At 42.7% G+C, this 18,449-nt stretch overlaps 1 protein-coding gene across 8 annotated transcripts in view; it reads left to right on the forward strand.

Annotated features, from left to right (window-relative positions):
• The window catches only part of ZFYVE16 (zinc finger FYVE-type containing 16), a 3,161,611-nt gene that overhangs the window by 2,836,505 nt on the left and 306,657 nt on the right, over positions 1–18,449 (forward strand). The window lies entirely within an intron of this gene.

An 18,449-nucleotide genomic window follows, 5' to 3' on the forward strand; every position in this document is an offset into this window, starting at 1 on the left:
CTACTGATAAAGACAGACAACACCACGATCATGTGGTACATAAACAAGCAGGGGGGTACACATTCTTACCCCCTTTACAGACTAGCCATGACTTGGTGGGACACAGCATTGACTTACCAAGTACATCCGCAGGCACAATTCCTGCCAGGAAGGAAAAATACTCTGGCAGACAAACTAAGCAGAAACCTCATGGATCCCCACGAGTGGCAGCTGGATCCACAAGTCTTCAGCATGATAACAAGGAAATGGGGATGCCTGAACATAGCTCTATTTGCCTCCCCTCATAACTGCCAACTAAAAAGTTTCTGCACAAGGATTTGTCACAGACAAGCATGGAAAGTGGACGTCCTATCCTTCAACTGGAAAAACCTATCCGTATATGCCTTTCCTCCTCTGCCTCTCCTCCCCAAGGTACTCCTAAAGGTCAGACAGGAGAAGCCAAAGATGATACCAATTGCCCCAGACTGGCCCCGCCAGCACTGGTACCCAATATTAAGGAGCTTGTCTCAATGCCCAGCTTGGACCTTATCTCAACTACCTCATCTGCTGTCCCAGCAAAGCAATCAGATCCTGCACAGCCAACTCAGGACTTTAAACCTGGCAGCATGGCAGATAATGTAGTCATACAGAAAACACCTCTCAGCAAAGCTGTGATGGATGTCATTTTGGAAGCCAGAAGGCGTAGTACTAGAAAATCTTATGCTGGAAAATGGAAGAGATTTTGTGCTTGGAACCAGGCACAAGGAACAGATACAGCTGTGCCAAATATTCCTCAGATTTTACAATACTTAACTGAGATGCTGGACAAAGGCCTATCTTTCTCATCTATTAAAATTCATGCCTCTGCCATTTCGGCTCATTACAATGCAGAGCCACCAATCTTTTCTCATCCATTATTAAAACAGTACCTCAGAGGAGCCAAAAATGTAAGGCCTCCAAGGAGATCACCAGTGCCTGCATGGGACCTCAACTATGTCTTGGAAAAACTCACCCTGCCTCCTTTTGAGCCAGCTGCTACTGCTGATATAAAGTTTTTATCTTGGAAAACAGCTCTGCTCCTAGCAATAACTTCTGCAAGACGAGTTTCAGAGCTACAGGCACTCATGGCTGTGGAACCTTTTATCATTTTTTATCCGGACATAGTCTCTCTGATGACAAACCAAACATTTATGCCTAAAGTGGTGTCCAGTGTGGCTCTTAACCAAACCATTCATCTGCCAACTTTTTAATCCGAATCCACAGAACAAGGGGGAAAGAATTCTGCATTCTTTGGACGTACACAGACAGCTTAGATTCTACTTGGACAGAACCGAAGTTTTCAGAAAGACAGAGCAATTGCTAGTGGCATATGCTGCAGGATCACAAGGAAAGGCCATCTCAAAGCAGACTATTTCAAAGTGGATAGGCTACTGCATTTGTTTCTGCTACTTATACCATGGCAAGCCAGTGCCTAAGGGCATTAGGCCACATTCCACCAGAGCTGCAGCCACTTCAGCAGCCTTTATCAGGGGAGTACCAACCAAGGACATTTTAGAGGCAGCTACTTGGAGTTCAGTGCACACCTTTACAAAGCACTATCATCTGCCACTCTACTCTAAATCCAGGGCAGGCTTTGCCACTGCAGTTCTGTAGGGACTCATAGCCGCTCCTAATGCTGTTTAGCTCCAGCCTCCCAACCATAGCTTTGGGAATCTACCCAAATGTAATGACTGCAACAGTGAAACACGAAGAACAGAGTACAGTTGTGTGCACTTACCATAAATGTAGATGTTCGAGTGTATTCACTGTTGCAGTCCAGGTTACCCACTCGCCCTCACCCTTTTCTTCTGATGGAACTTATCTTTCCTTCTCTGATTTATACAACCTATGTGGTGTATTTGCTTGTAGATGAATGTAAAGTTTATATTGGTGCATGTAATTTTATATATAGATATAAATTGTGGCTACCCTTTAAGGGGGCACCTGACATCTTGGGCAAGAAAAACTAAAGAAAATGGCGTCGGCTGCTTCTTTTATACCCTTGATGACCAGACATCAGGGAAGGAGCGACAGCAGCCGACACAGGACCCAAGACTTTGGAATTCAGGCCGACTGTGGGCAACCTGCCAGCAGGATTACCCAAATGTAATGACTGCAACAGTGAATACACTTGAACATCTACATTTATGATAAGTGTACACAACTGTACTTTCCTTAGCCAGTTTCCCCAGTAAATTCCAGCCTCCTGTTTATATCCCTAATTGCAGTCATCCTTATCAGAAGAATCTCCTTTCTCCATTCCTGTGTTGACTTAGTTCTTAGGATACTTTATTCTTCTTTATGGATATAATATTCTGAATGATTATTGGTATTCTTCTTAAAGGCCTGCATTCAAAAACCCAGTCTATCTTTGTTTCTTGAACCCCCCCCCCCCCCCCATTTTTTCATTATCCCTTTCCACTTTGAATTATAGTTTTCTGCTTGTGCTATGTGTAGGAGCATTAACTGTGTAACTTTGAAATACCCCCATCATATCAGGTAATCCCAAGCCGCCCTGTTCTAGTGGAAGAATCAGCTTATCCCACTTGACTCTTGCTGTCTTCCCCTCACAGATAAGGTTCTTCATATCTTTATTAATTGCTATCCACAACAACTCCTCTGGTTTATAAAAATATGCCTGACCTGCGTACAAGATTATTGGGACTAAAACATTTTAACTGCTTGTATCTTACTATCCATATTCATATAACAAAGCTTCCATTTTCTTAGTTTTTGTATTATCTGTTTAGTCTCGTCCCACATATCCTTCACTGCCACACCAGAATCATTTTTAATCCATGCTCATAAATACTTAATTTTATTATGTAGCCATAAATATAGATATTGCTGAACCAGTTCATGTATAGGCACATCATTTACTGCTACTGCCTTTGTTTTTTAGCTTCATTAATTTTGTATCCTGAAAAGTTTTGAAACTGTTTCAAAATGTTCCACAACACTGTAATGTCTTTTTTTCTGGTTTTGTCAGGTATAAACTAATATCTGAAAATAGATCCAGCTTTTCTTGACATCCATACAAATTATATCCTTGAATTTGAGTCCCTTATTTTCTTTTTCTATGGTTCTAAATGTAATGCAAATAACAAAGGGGAAAGAGGATTCATTTGTCTGGATCTTCTGGTCAAGCAGAAATTATCAGAAAGGACGCTACCAACTTTAATTTTCAACTCCAATTTCTCATTTATCCTCCTAATCAACCTTATATTTTTTTGAGGAAATGCAAATGCGTCTATTACCATGCTCATGAAGTCCCAGCTTACTCTATCAAATGCTTCATCTGTATCAAGACCCCTGTGGATCATCAGTGTTCTGTTAATGTTGTCAAATGTTTGTCTCCCCTCCTTAAAACCACATTGATCCATATCTATCAATATTAGCATTACTTTTGCCATTCTTTTAGCCATTGTGGATAATCATGGTTTAGTATTGAAATGGGTTTGTATGAAGTTGTATCTGATGGATCTTTACCTTCTTTAGGTATTACAGCCACCACTGCTTTCTTCCAGGATGTTGATACTTCTCCTCCTCTTAAAATACTGTTAAACACAACTTTTCTTCTTAGGATTCTGCGGTTGATCCTCCTCTTGATGTCCTTCAAGGATGCATCTGCAGTCCTTACAAATGGGTTGTCCTGTCGTCAGGCAGCCCTTCGGTCGGCCGGATTCCAAAGTCTGGGTCTGGCCTCGGCTGGTGTCGCACTTCACCCGACGTCATAGCTGCAGTTCTTCGGGTATAAAGGCATCAGCCGACGCCATTTTCCTCAGTCTTTCTTGCCGCGTGGCCCAAGCAGAAGCTGTTCGCAAGTGCCGGTCGGTCAGATCCAGAGATTACTACTACCGAATACTACTTTGAAGACTTCTAAAAAGCTAAGTACCCCGTTGGGGACTCTTTCTTGCCTCAGCCGATGTCAGAAAAAGTGAATAACTGTTTAACTTGTGGGAAACAAATACCTCATAAAGATTTCCACTCTTACTGCTTACCTTGTTTAGGCCCAGACCATGACGTAGCAGCTTGTTTAGCCTGTGCTTCTTTCAACTGACGGACGCTTAGACGTCGGTCGGAGTTTGCTGAACAGTTTTTCGCTCAGATTTCGTACATAATGCCGCCAGATCCTCCGACTTCACAAGTTGTTAAGAACGCAAAGAAAGGACCGCACTCGCGGTCCGGTATCCGAAACCGCGGTTAAGCAAACCGCGAGTGTCTCGGTTTCGGTCGAAACCGAGCAAACGGTTCTAACTTCAGCCGAATCCATGACTACTACCGAGGCCCCTTCTAACCTGGTTGAATCGGCCTCTGAAATTCAACCTGCTACTGTGGTTTCACAAGAATTATCGGACACCATCCCTTTGGATGTTTCAACCCCTGGACGTGGTGCTGCTAGGCCGCCTGCAGCCATGTCCATAAAGGCCTTTGCCAGGGCTAAAGCAGCCAAAACTTCTAAGTCTGTGCCTGTTAAGCCCCCCTCTCACAGGCCCAGCTCCAGTTCCCAAATGCTTACTCTGGCAGAGGATCTCATCTCTTTAATAAGGGGATCCCAACCTCATCCAGACAGGGCCTCTCAACCACCTCCAGAAAAGAGACCTAGAGCAGAGCCCCCTGAGCCAGTGTCCTCAGATGATTCTTCTGATGATTCAGACAATACAGACCATCCAGAGGCTCCTTTTTCTCCTTATGAAGACTCCAATGCTGAGGAATCGATTCCTTCTGCCTCTCCACCAGAGGAATTTTCCTTTGGGGAAACCTTACATGCCATGAGGGAGCAATTTCAATGGCAGGGGCAAGATTTCTCAGATTCCAGGAAAAGGCTTAGGACTTTCTTGCATTTACCACAACATAGGCCTTTAGCTATACCTCCAGTTCTCCCTGTTGTAGATGATGCATTTAATGATGCCTGCACTGCTCCTGATACTTTGCCTCCAGCCCCTGCTAAGCCCGATAGGTTCTACAGGGTCCCGGACACACATCACCATTTATACAAGGCTCCTTTTGCAGATCCCGAGACTATCTCCCAGGGGCCTAAGGCAGTAGCTTCGACCTCAGTTAAAAATCCCCTCCCCTCTGAAAGGGAATCCAGGTCCTTAGAGAGATGGGGTAAAAAAGTATTCACCTCTGCTACTCTCTCAGCTAGGGCATTGAACTGTCAGTTTCATATGATATAATACCAGGAGTTTATGCTTGATCAGTTAACTAAGAATCTGTCCTCTGATGACTCTTTAGATAAAGAAATATGTTCTAGAAATGGTGCATAACATTCAGCAGGTTAGTAACCATTCTTTAAAATGTGGCTATGATGCACTGGAGGCTTCCTTTAGATCAGCCATGACTGGCACAGTTATCAGAAGGCATGCATGGTTGAAAGAACAGGTCTTGCCGGATCATGTTAAAGCAAAACTGTTAGATGCTCCTATGGATAAGGTCAATTTATTTGGTTCTCCTGCTCAGCAGGTACTGAAGAAAATGGAAGAGAAGGCAAAATCTGTACAAACAGTGAAAGATTTCTTACAGGTTCAGCCTCCAAGGTTTAGCAGGAACTGGCCTTCCAAAAATTGGTCCTTTCCAGACTCCTCTAAAACACAGAGAGGCAGGAATAGGCGTTCAAGAGGCAGAAACCAATCCAGAGGAGGTGCCTACAGGGGACGCCAGTGGCAAGGTAACAACCAGCGAGGCACAGACACAACTACTACCACTGCAACAGGACAATCACAGTGACTTGGCTCTGACACCGCCTACCAGGGAACAAATAGCAGCACCCTTAGGCGGAAAGTTAGCCTTATTTTCAAAAACTGGCACTGCATCACAAGAGACAAGTGGATTTTGCAAACTATAGACCAAGGCTACAGGTTTCATTTCCATACTTTACCAGGAAAAGAGGAATGCCAAACCTACCACCAAATCAAAAGACAGAAGCTCTAAAACAAATAGCTCAATTAGCAAAGATGAGAGCTGTGGAAAGGGTACCATCTATGGAACAAGGAAAGGGATTTTACTCCAGACTCTTCCTGGTACCAAGAAAAGAGAAAAATTGGAGGCCTATTCTCGACCTGTCCGCTTTAAACACATTCATCATTGTTCCAAAATTCAAAATGCTGACCCTACAGCAACTTCTTCCCATGCTGGGCAAGGAGTCTTGGCTGGTGACTCTAGATCTCAAGGAGGCATACCTGCACGTCCCCATACGACCAAATTGCAGAAGATACCTCAGATTTCTTGCAGGATCAGAGCATTATCAATTCTCAGCATTGGCCTTTGGCTTATCTACTGCCCAGAGTGTTCACGAAATGCCTGGCATCAGTAATCGCTCACTGCAGGCTTCAGGGAATCCAAATATATCCATACCTGGACGACTGCCTGATACAAGCGGACAACAGAAACAAGCTAACAGAAGACTTACAAAGAGTCATTTGCTTACTGCAAGCCCTGGGATATACAGTCAATATAAAAAAATCAAGACTGATACCATCCCAAAGAATAACCTTCTTAGGTGCAGAATTGGACACAACAAAACAGATGGCATTCCTAACTGCAGAAAAACAAGAACAACTTCCTCTCTACTTCTTGGCATTAACAAAGCAGAACCAACTAACAGCAAGGAAAGTACTGCAGGCCTTGGGCTTCATGGCATCCTGCATAATCCTGGTCCCTCATGCCAGACTACATATGAGAAAGCTACAGTGATACCTGAAGAATTTATGGTCTCAACACAGGCACAGCCTAGAAACTGAAATACCACTAATCCCATGCCTGAAACAAGAGTTCCTATGGTGGGCTCAGGCATGCCAGTCAAACCCAGGTTTGCCCTTCCACAGCATTCAACCAAGCCAAACCATCACAACGGACACCTCAGACCTCGGTTGGGGGGCCCACATGCTGGACAAGTGCATACAAGGCTTATGGACTCAAGATCAGCTGCACCTGCACATAAATCAAAAGGAAATGCTGGCAGTAAAACTGGCAATCCAGAATTTCAGACCATTCCTCCAAGAAGGGCAGTTGATAAGGACAGACAACACCACAGTCATGTGGTACATCAACAAACAGGGAGGCACTCATTCATACCCTCTACGCCGGATGGCACTGGACCTATGGAATATGGCTCTGAGCTACAACATTCAGTTGCAAGCAATTTTTGTACCGGGAAAAGAAAACATCCTAGCAGACATATTAAGCAGAACTACCTCGGATGCTCACGAATGGATGCTACACCCGGACATCTTCAAGGCCATCACAAGGAAATGGGGACTACCACAAATAGACCTATTCGCATCCCCACTCATTCACCAGCTCAAGAAATTCTGCACAAGGACGTACCACCCACTTGCTTGGAAGGTGGACTCTCTATCCTTCAGTTGGAAAAGCCTGACAGCATATGCATTCCCACCTCTTCCTTTGATGCACAAGGTGCTATTGAAAATCAAAGAGGAACGTCCAAGGATCATTCTGATAGCTCCAGACTGGCCAAGACAACATTGGTACCCATTACTGAGGAGCATGTCTCGGGGCAAATGTGGACACTACCCCTGATTCCTTTGCTGTTAACTCAGAGCGGCTACAACACCCTGCATCCAAACCTGAAAACTCTGCAGCTGACTGCCTGGAACATTACATAAGAGCAACTAACCCAGATTTATCCCAAAGGGTTAAAGACATTATCCTTGAGGCCCGCAGACCTTCAACAAGAAGGAACTATGCAGGAAAATGGAAAAGATTTCTCATTTGGAGTACTGAAAGGGGAAAAGGTGTGTCAAAGGTAGACATAGCCAACATCCTGGAGTATTTGGCAGAGCTTTTCCATACAGGCCTGTCCTTTTCCTCCATCAAGATACATGCATCAGCTATTTCTGCAGAATACAGCTTCGATCCCCCTGTCTTCTCGCATCCTCTACTCAGGCAGTTTCTGAGAGGAATTAAAAATGTAAAACCTCCTAGGAAACCACCATTGCCAGCATGGGACTTGAACTTTGTGCTAGAAAAATTGACACTCCCCCCTTTCAAACCAGCAGCAACAGCAGAACTTCAACACCTATCCTGGAAAACTGCTTTCCTGCTGGCAATTACCTCAGCAAGAAGGGTATCTGAGCTACAGGCTTTAATGGCAGTACAACCCTTCCTAATCTTCCATCAAGACAGAGTGTCCATGAGAACAAATCCTACATTTATGCCTAAGGTGGTATCCAGAGTGTCTTTAAACCAGGCTATCAATCTACCTACATTCTTCCCCAATCCACAGAACAGGGGGGAAAGACTGCTGCATACTTTGGATGTACATAGACAGTTGCGCTACTACCTGGACAGAACCAAGGGCAATAGAAAAACTGACCAGCTTCTGGTAGCATATGCAACAGGAAGGGAAGGAAAAGCAATTTCAAAACAGACAATCTCCAAGTGGATAGGAAATTGCATCAGATTCTGCTACTCCTACCATGGAAAGCAAACTCCACAGAACATAAGGCCTCATTCTACAAGGGCTACAGCCACTACTACAGCTTTCTTACGAGGAGTGGCTACCAAGGACATTATAGAGGCTGCTACTTGGACCTCCGTGCATACATTTGCCAAGCATTATAACTTACCTTTATATTCTAGATCCCGAGCAGGGTTTGCCACTGCTGTTTTGCAAGGGATCCTAACTACACCATAATTTCTTCTTCCTCCTCCCCTAGTTTGGCTATGGTATTCTATCCATTTGTAAGGACTGCAGATGCATCCTTGAAGGGCATAGTACAGTTTTGTACCTACCATAAATGTAGATGTCCGAACAGGAATGCATCTGCAGTCAGGATTACCCACCCTCCTTCCCCTCTGAGGTATTCCTAGGGTATTTGCCCATCTAATAGCTAGCAATAAGCCCCTCCGTCAATAAATCATTTAAACAAAGGGCTAGTTTTTTATAAGAAATATGAATCTCATTCAAAGAGACACTCTCATAGGTAACTTCATCATTTAGTAATTCAAACAACTTTGCTTCATAATTAATTTGATCCATAAAAACTACCCCACCCCCTTTATCAGGCCTCACAGTTCTTAGGTTTTATCTTCCTTACAAACTCTTAAAATATCCATGTTTTCTTTAGAAAGGTTAGAAGTAACCTTGCTATATACCTAAGCTGGCTTCTAAGTTCTTTCTCAACCACAGCTTCAACATTTTTAAGCTGGGGGTGCAAGGGAGGGTTAAAGGTGCTCTTTTTAGACAAATCCAGTGTGTTCTTTCTACTATTACCATTAAAAAACACTTCCAAATTTTTAGACAAATCCAGTGTGTTCTTTCTACTATTACCATTAAAAAACACTTCCAAATTTTTCTGCCTAAATAGTTTTAAATCTGTGAGTAAATTCACTATGTTAGCCTTAACCCTGGGAATGAAAGTAAAACCTTTTGTAAATAAACTAAAATGTCCTTTGGAAATAAAAGTATATATAGAATTAAATATTTTAAAACCTTTGTAACAATATATACAATTGTTAACTGTAATATCTTCAGAAGGGACCATTTCCAAAATGTTTTCCGACCTCTCTGGTTCTGGTGGGCATACATGTTGTCCACCAGATCCTTGTTCTTGAGTCTTTCCGATCTCCTCTGAGAAGGAAACTCTAAAGGGTCATGTATATCGTAACTCTCAAAATAATTTTCATTAAATAATACATTTTCTTGTCCATTGTCCCTATCACCCCTATAAAAATGGGGTCTAAAGGATGTGTTGCCCCCTACACATTTAGGTTTAGGGTAGTGTGTGTTACTATTGTACTCCTTAATGTCCCTTTCTATCTTTCTAAATTTTCTTTCATGAACTTTAATACATTTTACTTCAGCATTTTTAAGCATATCATAATGTTTGACTTTTTCACATTCAATGCCAAACATCAAATCAGGAACAATTTTGTTGTTAATAGTCTCTATCTGGGAAAACATTTTGGCCATTTCCAGTTCATTGTTTCTTATAATAGCTTTCATGATTTCCATGCCACAATTGTCAAACGCCATGATTAAATCTTTGTGGAAATCTGGCCCTTCAACCACATTGTTAGGGTATTTGCACACCCGTAGACCTTTCGAAATAATATTTAGTTGTAAACAATGTTTTAAATATACATTGTCCAGTTCCCAGGTTTTAAATTTAAAAAGCATATTGTCCAGGTCTGATATTAAAGTGGAATAACTTCCACTAAAGTTACCAGGTTGGGGTCTAGGTGACTGTTTAAAATCTAATTTGAGGTCAAGAATGTCTTTAAATTGATTAAAAGTACCTGTTTTATTTAAATTCGAGACACTAGCTGTTGCTCCACCAAATCCACTGTTTCCATTCACCGGCGTCGTTTTAGAAACTCGAGTAACATTTGTAAATGAAACGCTAGGTAATCCATCCCCACTATCCGATCGAACCTGGCTACTCTGCCCACGCATAGAGTCAATTGCGTGTGTGGATCCTTCATTCGAAGCTGAACGTAAAAGCCTCTCTTGGTTGCAGGGAATGGAAGAAATCAGTGTTTACGTCAAGGGCGTCAGTAAGCCCACCAACTGTGATATCTGTCCAATAAGTTTACGTAGCTCACCAAGCTCGTTTCTTTTGGATGTTTCAGGTGAAGAAATGTCCAAATGAGCCAGAGATTCCATGACCAAAAGTAAAAAACTTGTAAACAAAATGATGGTCTCAGTGCCTATCAAAATATACCAGTAAACCGAAAAAAGGCACAGAGAACTCTGCTACAGGACAAAACTTTACTTTATTCCAACGAAACACAAATCATAAAGATGTGTAACCAGTTACTCTTATGTTTTCGTCAACAACTACTTCATCAGATAAAATTGACCTCATTACACAATTAAATATATAACCTGTCACTGAATGAACCAATGAAAAAACAACATTAATTAAAAATGTAAAAGTGTGTATGTGAAATAGTAAATCATGAAAGACATAAAAACACCATGTTGAAATGCATAAAAGGACATAAAAAATGTATAATAAATAAATATGTACATATATAGACCTAAAATATATATACATACTCCCAATATGTAATAAAATCTTAGTTAAAATTCAAAAGCATTGATGTGTACTGATAAAAAAAAAAAAAGATGAAAAAAACTACATTACCACCACCTGGTGGAAAAAACATATACTACACTTAAATTCACACTTTGCATGTGCAATTCAAAATACGTGGCCCTTAAGAATGACATTATATAAATAGATGCCTAATAAAAGTTGTGTGTAAAATTAATATGTATAAAATTAATGTATGAACTTGAATAAAAATTGTATGAAGTTAAATCATATCATAGTTTAGCAGACCTTAATTTCAAAACGGGTTTTATAGTTAAAAACTCATTAAGACCTGGAGGGGTACTGGCATCTAAAGCAATTTGCCAGTAAAACTCCCTGTATTCCAGGCGGGTCACCCATGGACCTCCCCTGGGATCAAGAGGGGCGACTTCAACTACAAAAAACTTGAATTCATCATTTTCACAATTTTCATGATGATTATACAAGGCATTATTGTCTTTTCTTTTTCGGATGTCATAACCATGCTCATACATTCTCTGCCTCAATCTCCTTTCGGTTTTACCAACGTAGAATGAATCACACATTCCACATAAAGCAATATGTACCACCCCGGTGGTGGTACAATTAGCAAAGCCTTTGGGAGTAAGGTGTTTAACCCCCTACATTTCAAAAAAATGCCATCGCTGCCTTTAATGTTGGAACACTGAAGACAATTGCCGCATTTGGTCCCTTTTTTGTTACAAAAGAAAATTCCACTATTGGCCCCTTTGTTCTTAAGGGCCATGTATTTTGAATTTTACATGCAAAGTGTGAATTTAAGTGTAGCATATGTTTTTCCCACCAGGTGGTAGCGTAGTTTTTTCACCATTTTTTATCAGTACACATCAATGCTTTTGAATTTTAATTAAGGATTTATTATATATCTGAGTATGTATATATATTTTAGGTCTTTATATGTACATATTTATTTATTATACATTTTTTATATCCTTTTTATGCATTTCAACACAGTGTTTTTATGTCTTTCATGATTGACTATTTCACATACACACTTTTACATTTTTAATTAATGTTGTTTTTTCATTGGTTCATTCAAACAGTGACAGGTTATATATTTAATTGTGTAATGAGGTCAATTTTATCCGATTATTATTTGTGTTTCATTGTAATAAAGTGAAGTTTTGTCCTGTAGCCGAGATGTTCTTCGTGTTCCACTGTTTCAGTCATCCTGCTGGCAGGCTACCCTCAGTCGGCCTGAATTCCAAAGTCTAGATCCGGCGTCAGTTGCTGTCGCCTCTTCCCTGACGTAAGTGCGCCAGGGGTATAAAAGATACAGCCAACGCCATTTTCTTCAGTCTTTCTTGCCGAGCGGTGCCCGAAGCAGAAGCAGTTCGCAAGTGCCGGTTGGCCGACTCCTGAGATTTTCGTGTTCGAATTTCAGATGGGAAGTCTTCATTAAAATCTAAGTACACCGCTGGGGAAAACTTTTTTCTTGCTCCAGACCGATGTCAGAAAAAGTTAATACTTGTATTTCTTGTGGGAAGCAAATACCTCATAAGGACTTTCACTCTTACTGTATTCCTTGCCTAGGCCCTGACCACAACTTTGCTAGCTGTCGGTTTTGTGCTAGATTTAACCAACACACTATTAAGCGTCGGTACGATTTTGAATTTCACTATTTTGGCAGATTTAATTACACTATGCCGTTGGATAGCCATCCGACTACCGGAATTCACAAGAAATGCAAAGAAAAGGGCAGGCATCCAAGGTCCATAACCGACGACGAGGCTTTCTCTAAGCCAGTCGCCGGTTCTCAGTGAGGCGCCTTCGCAGCCCCTGATGCCCGCTACTTTTGACTCACAGGCCGCTACAGACTCCCACGTGGAGTCGATTAGGCTACTGGAAGCTCAGGGTATTGGACCTTTGGAAACAATTCCCTCAGATGGGTCTGGAGCCACTGAGCAGGCATCGGCTTCTGAGGGTGCTTTCAGACCTTCTCAATTATTCATTAAAGTGACTCCAGCTACAAAGGCAAAGACTAAAGCATCTTTAAAGACAAAGCTTCATGGTCAGGCCTCCATGCCCAAAAAACAGATGCTCAAAATGGCCAAAGACTTACTTTGATCAGGGGTTCCCATCCCCCTCCTGATAAAAGCCCTAGGCAAGAGACAGAATATGAATCTTCAGATCATGTTTCCATTTCTTCTGATTCCTCTTCTGATCAGGAATACTCTCTCCCTCCCTATGAGGATTCTGCTGCTGAAGAATCTATCCCTTCAGCCTCTCCTGAGGATTACTCTTTTGGGGAAACCTTACATACCATGAGGGAACATTTCCACTGGTAGAGCCAAGATTATTCAGAATCTAAGAAAAGGCTCAGAGACTTCCTTTTACTCCCACAGCACAGGCCCCTAGCTATTCCACCTGTGTTAGACATTGCAGATGTATTTTCAGAGTCCAGTCTGAACCCTGACTCCTTATCTCCAGCTCCTGTTAAGCCGGACAGGTACTACAGGGTCCCTGACTCTCATAAATTCCTTTTAAAAAACCCTGTTGCTGACCCTGAAACTATCTTTCAGGGCCCCAAAGGGGTCAAGGCTTCCACTGCAAAAAACCCTACCCCCTCTGACAGGGATTCTAGGGCTCTGGACAGATGGGGAAAAAAGATTTACACTTCTGCTACCTTGGCTATAAGGGCTCTAAACTGCCAGTTTCATGTGCTCAAATATCAGCAATATGTTATGTCACTGCTTAAACAGAAAATGTTGATAAATTCTGAATGTGCAGTAAACAAAGAAATGCATGATTTATTGCATGCAGCTGAGCAAGTTGGAAAGCATACTTTGCAATGTGGTTTTGATTCTTTGGAGGCCTCCTGCAGGGCCGCTGTCACGGGTTCTGTCATTAGGAGGCATGCTTGGTTAAAGGAACAAAATTTACCAGATCATGTTAAAGCAAAATTATTAGATGCTCCATTACAGCATGATACTTTGTTTGGTGTTAAAGCAGAAGAGGTGTTAAAGAAAATGGAGGACAAAGCTAAATCTATGCAAACAGTCAAGGATTTCTTACAGGTACAGCCTCCAAGATTTAGCAGACACTGGCCTACAAAGAATTGGTCCTTTCCAGTGTCAGACCACAAAGGGGCAGATACAGACGTCCAAGAGGCAGATCCCAGCCCCAAGGTTCATACAGATCTAAACAATGGGGTGCTTCTACCTCCAAAAGTGGAGAAGACAAATCACAGCCTTACAGGAAACTGTCCCAATGACTTGCCCTTGCCTGCACCAAGCACTTATCTTCTGTCAGCACCTTTAGGGGGAAAACTAACACTTTTTTTCTCAAAATTGGCACATAATAACCCAGGACAAATGGGTCTTAGCCATAGTGTCACAGGGCTACAAGTTTCATTTTCATACCCTGCCAAGGGCAAACGGTTGGCCAGACCTACCAAAAAAACAATAGGCAGAGGCACAAAAACAAGTCTCATCCCTCATGGACATGAGGGCCATTCAACAAGTGCCAGATCAAGAGCATGGACATGGATTTTATTCAAGACTGTTCTTGGTACCCAGAAAGGACAAAGCCTGGAGACCAATACTGGACCTATCTATTCTAAACACATATCTGGATATACCAAAATTCAAAATGTTGACTTTACAGCAGCTTCTTCCCATGCTGGGCAAGAAGGCTTGGCTTGTGACTTCAGACCTAAAAGAGGCATACCTGCATGTCTCAATCAGACAAACATGCAGAAGATACCTCAGATTCAAAGCTGGCTCAATGCACTACCAATTCTCTGCACTGCTCTTTGGCTTATCTACCACCAATGGTCTTCACAAAGTGCTTGGCACCAGTAATTGCATTCTGCAGACAGAGGAATACAAATATATCCTTACTTGGATGACTTCCTCATGCAAGCAGAGAACAAGGACATTCTACTACAGCATCTGGCATTTGTAAAAAGATTACTACCATGCCTAGGGTACACAGTCAACGAACAGAAATCGAAACTAGTACCCTCTCAAGAGATAATATTCGTGGGTGCAAGCTTAAATACAACTGCCCAGATGGCTTATCTCACTCCAGACAAACAAAGGCAACTGACTACCTATTTCAAACTGTTGGCAACAAAGGCCCAGTTATCTGCAAGAGAAATACTACAGGCTTTGGGCTTCATGGCATCCTGCATTCTACTAATTCCATATGCAAGACTGCATATGAGGAAACTTCAATGGTACCTAAAAAGTGTTTGGACTCAGCATTGCCACAGCTTGGAAACAGCAATTACTCTCATTCCCTGTCTGCAACAGGAGTTTCGATGGTGGGCAAAGGCCTGTCACCAGAACAAGGGACAGCCATTCACCTTACCCCCAGCCAGGCAGACATTGACAACGGATGCATCAGATTATGCCTGGGAGGCCCACATGGCAGGAAGATGTATTCAACGCACATGATCCGCCAACCAAATACATCTACATATCAATCAAAAAGAGATGCTAGCTGTTCAGAATGCCCTGACAGCCTTCAAGGACCTACTTCATCCGGGACAACTACTGATAAAGACAGACAATACCACTGTCATGTGGTATATAAACAAGCAGGGAGGCACTCATTCTTACCCCCTCTGCAGACTAGCCATGACTTTGTGGGACACAGCATTGACTTACCAAGTACATCTGCAGGCACAGTTCCTGCCAGGAAAAATAAATACTCTGGCAGACGAACTAAGCAGAAACCTCATGGATCCCCACGAGTAGAAATTGGATCCACAAGTATTCAGCATGATAACAAGGAAATGGGGATGCCCGGACATAGACGTATTTGCCTCTCCTCACAACTGCCAACTAAAGAGATTCTGCACAAGGACTTGTCACAGACAAGCATGGAAAGTGGATGCACTATCTTTCAGCTGGAAAAACTTATCAGTATATGCCTTTCCTCCACTGCCTCTCCTCCCCAAGGTACTCCTAAGGGTCAGACAAGAGAGGCCAAAAATTATACTGATTGCCCCAGACTGGCCCCGCCAGTACTGGTATCCAATCCTAAGGAACTTGTCTCAGTGCCCAGCCTTACCTCAGATACCTCATCAACTGTCCCAACAAAACAATCAGTTCCTGCACAGCCAACTCAAGACCTTAAATCTGGCAGCATGGCAGGTAATGTAGTCATACAAAACACATCTCACTAAAGCGGTGATGGATGTCATTTTGGAGGCCAGGAGGCCAAGTACTAGAAAATCTTATGCTGGGAAATGGAAGAGATTCTGTGCCTGGAACCAGGCACAAGGAATTGACAGAGCAGTACCAAATATTCCTCAGATTTTGCAATACTTAACTGAGATGCTAGACAAAGGCCTATCCTTTTCATCAATTAAAATTCATGCCTCTTGCCATTTTGGCCCATTACAATCTAGAGCCACCAATCTTTTCTCATCCTTTAAGGCAATACCTCAGAGGAGCCAAAAACTTAAGGCCTCCAAGGAGATCACCAATACCTGCATGGGACCTCAATTATGTTTTGGAAAAAACACTCACTCTGCCCCCTTTTGAGCCAGCCGCTACAGCTGATATCAAATTTTTATCTTGGAAAACAGGCTCTGCTCCTAGCAATAACCTCTGCAAGACGAGTCTCAGAGCTACAGGCACTCATGGCTGTAGAACTTTTTATCCAGACAGGGTTTCTATGAGGACAAACCTGACATTTATGCCTAAGGTAGTGTCCAGTGTGGCCCTTAACCAAACTATTCATATGCCTACTTTTTATCCAACCCCACAGAATAAGGGGGTGAGAATTCTGCACTCTTTGGACATACACAGACAGCTACACTTCTATATGAACAGAACCAAAGCTTTCAGAAAGACTGAGCAACTACTAGTGGCATATGCTGCAGGATCACAAGGAAAGGCTATCTCTAAGCAGACTATTTCAAAGTGGATAGGCCACTGCATTTGTTTCTGCTATTCACAACATGGCAAGTGCTTAAGGGCATTAGGCCACATTCAACCAGAGCAGCAGCCACTTCAGCAGCCTTCCTCAGGAGAGTACCAACTTAAGACATTTTAGAGGCTGCTACCTGGAGTTCAGTGCCCACCTTAACAAAGCACTATCATCCACCACTCTACTCTAAATCCAGGGCAGGCTTTGCCACTGCAGTTTTGCAGGGCCTCATAGCCGCTCCTAATGCTATTTAGCTCCAGCCTCCCAATCATAGCTTTGGGATTCAACCCAAGTGTAATGACTGCAACAGTGAAACACGAAGAACATAGTACAGTTGTGTACACTTACCATAAATGTAGATGTCCGAGTGTATTCACTGTTGCAGTCCAGGTTACCCACCCTCCACCCCCCTTAGCTTTGCTGGAACATATCTGCACTTCTGTAATCTATACAACCTCTGTGGTGTATTTGCTTGTAGATGAAGGTTTAACATGTATATTTTGGTGCATGCATGTTTTATTGGCATATTTTTAGCCTACCCTTTTGGGGGCACCTGACATCTGGGTCAAGAAAAACTGAAGAAAATGGCGTTGGCTGCATCTTTTAATACTCCCTGGCGCACTGTCAGGGAAGAGGCGACAGCAACCGACGCCGGACCTAGACTTTGGAATTCAGGCCGACTGAGGGTAGCCTGCCAGCAGGATAACCCAATTGTAATGACTGCAACAGTGAATACACTCGAACATCTACATTTATGGTAAGTGCACACAACTGTACTTTCTCTGTGTTTTTTAGGTGTTCAGATCTTTTCCTACCTGGACAATCTGCTCATTCAAGCTTCTTCCCCTGATCCTCTACTTCAGGATCTCTGATTTACTATTTCTCTGTTGCAGAGTCTGGAGTCTACCATAAACTTCCAGAAATCTTCTCTGATGCCTTCTCGGCATCATGTTTTCCTTGGTTGCTGGCTTTAGCCCATGCCCGTGTTGACATCTGTGCCTAGCCCCAAGGCCCTCTCTCTCACTCACTCCCTTTTTCCAGTCTCTTCTTCCTATTTTGTGATGCACCAAGGCCAGGAAGGTTCCTCTTGAGAGATTTCTGCCAACTGCTCCTGTGTTGTTGGGTGTATCATAGGTGGCATACCCAGCCACCATGGATCCAGGGATCCACCTGGATTGCAGTTGGGAACTTGGAGACTCTTCAGCTCTTTCCCATGGCCTCAGGGATGCCACTGTGATGCAGTGTTTCCCTTCGGGAAAGGACACATGCAAAAAGACAGTCTGGATCAGTCTTGGTCTTTTCACATGTTGTCTTGGTGTAGCTCTCCACTCAGTCTCCCTCCCTTCAGGTGTAATAAATGTATGCAGGTCAGGGCAAGAAAGTTTACATTAGGTCCCCCTTTTCACTCCTTATGGCCATTGCCGAAAGGGCACTTGCAAATGGAAAAGGCAGGGTAAGGCAGAGTGC

Source organism: Protopterus annectens, chromosome 2.part2, assembly GCF_019279795.1.
Source record: "Protopterus annectens isolate FY-2018-M chromosome 2.part2, PAN1.0, whole genome shotgun sequence".
NCBI lineage: Eukaryota > Metazoa > Chordata > Ceratodontiformes > Protopteridae > Protopterus > Protopterus annectens.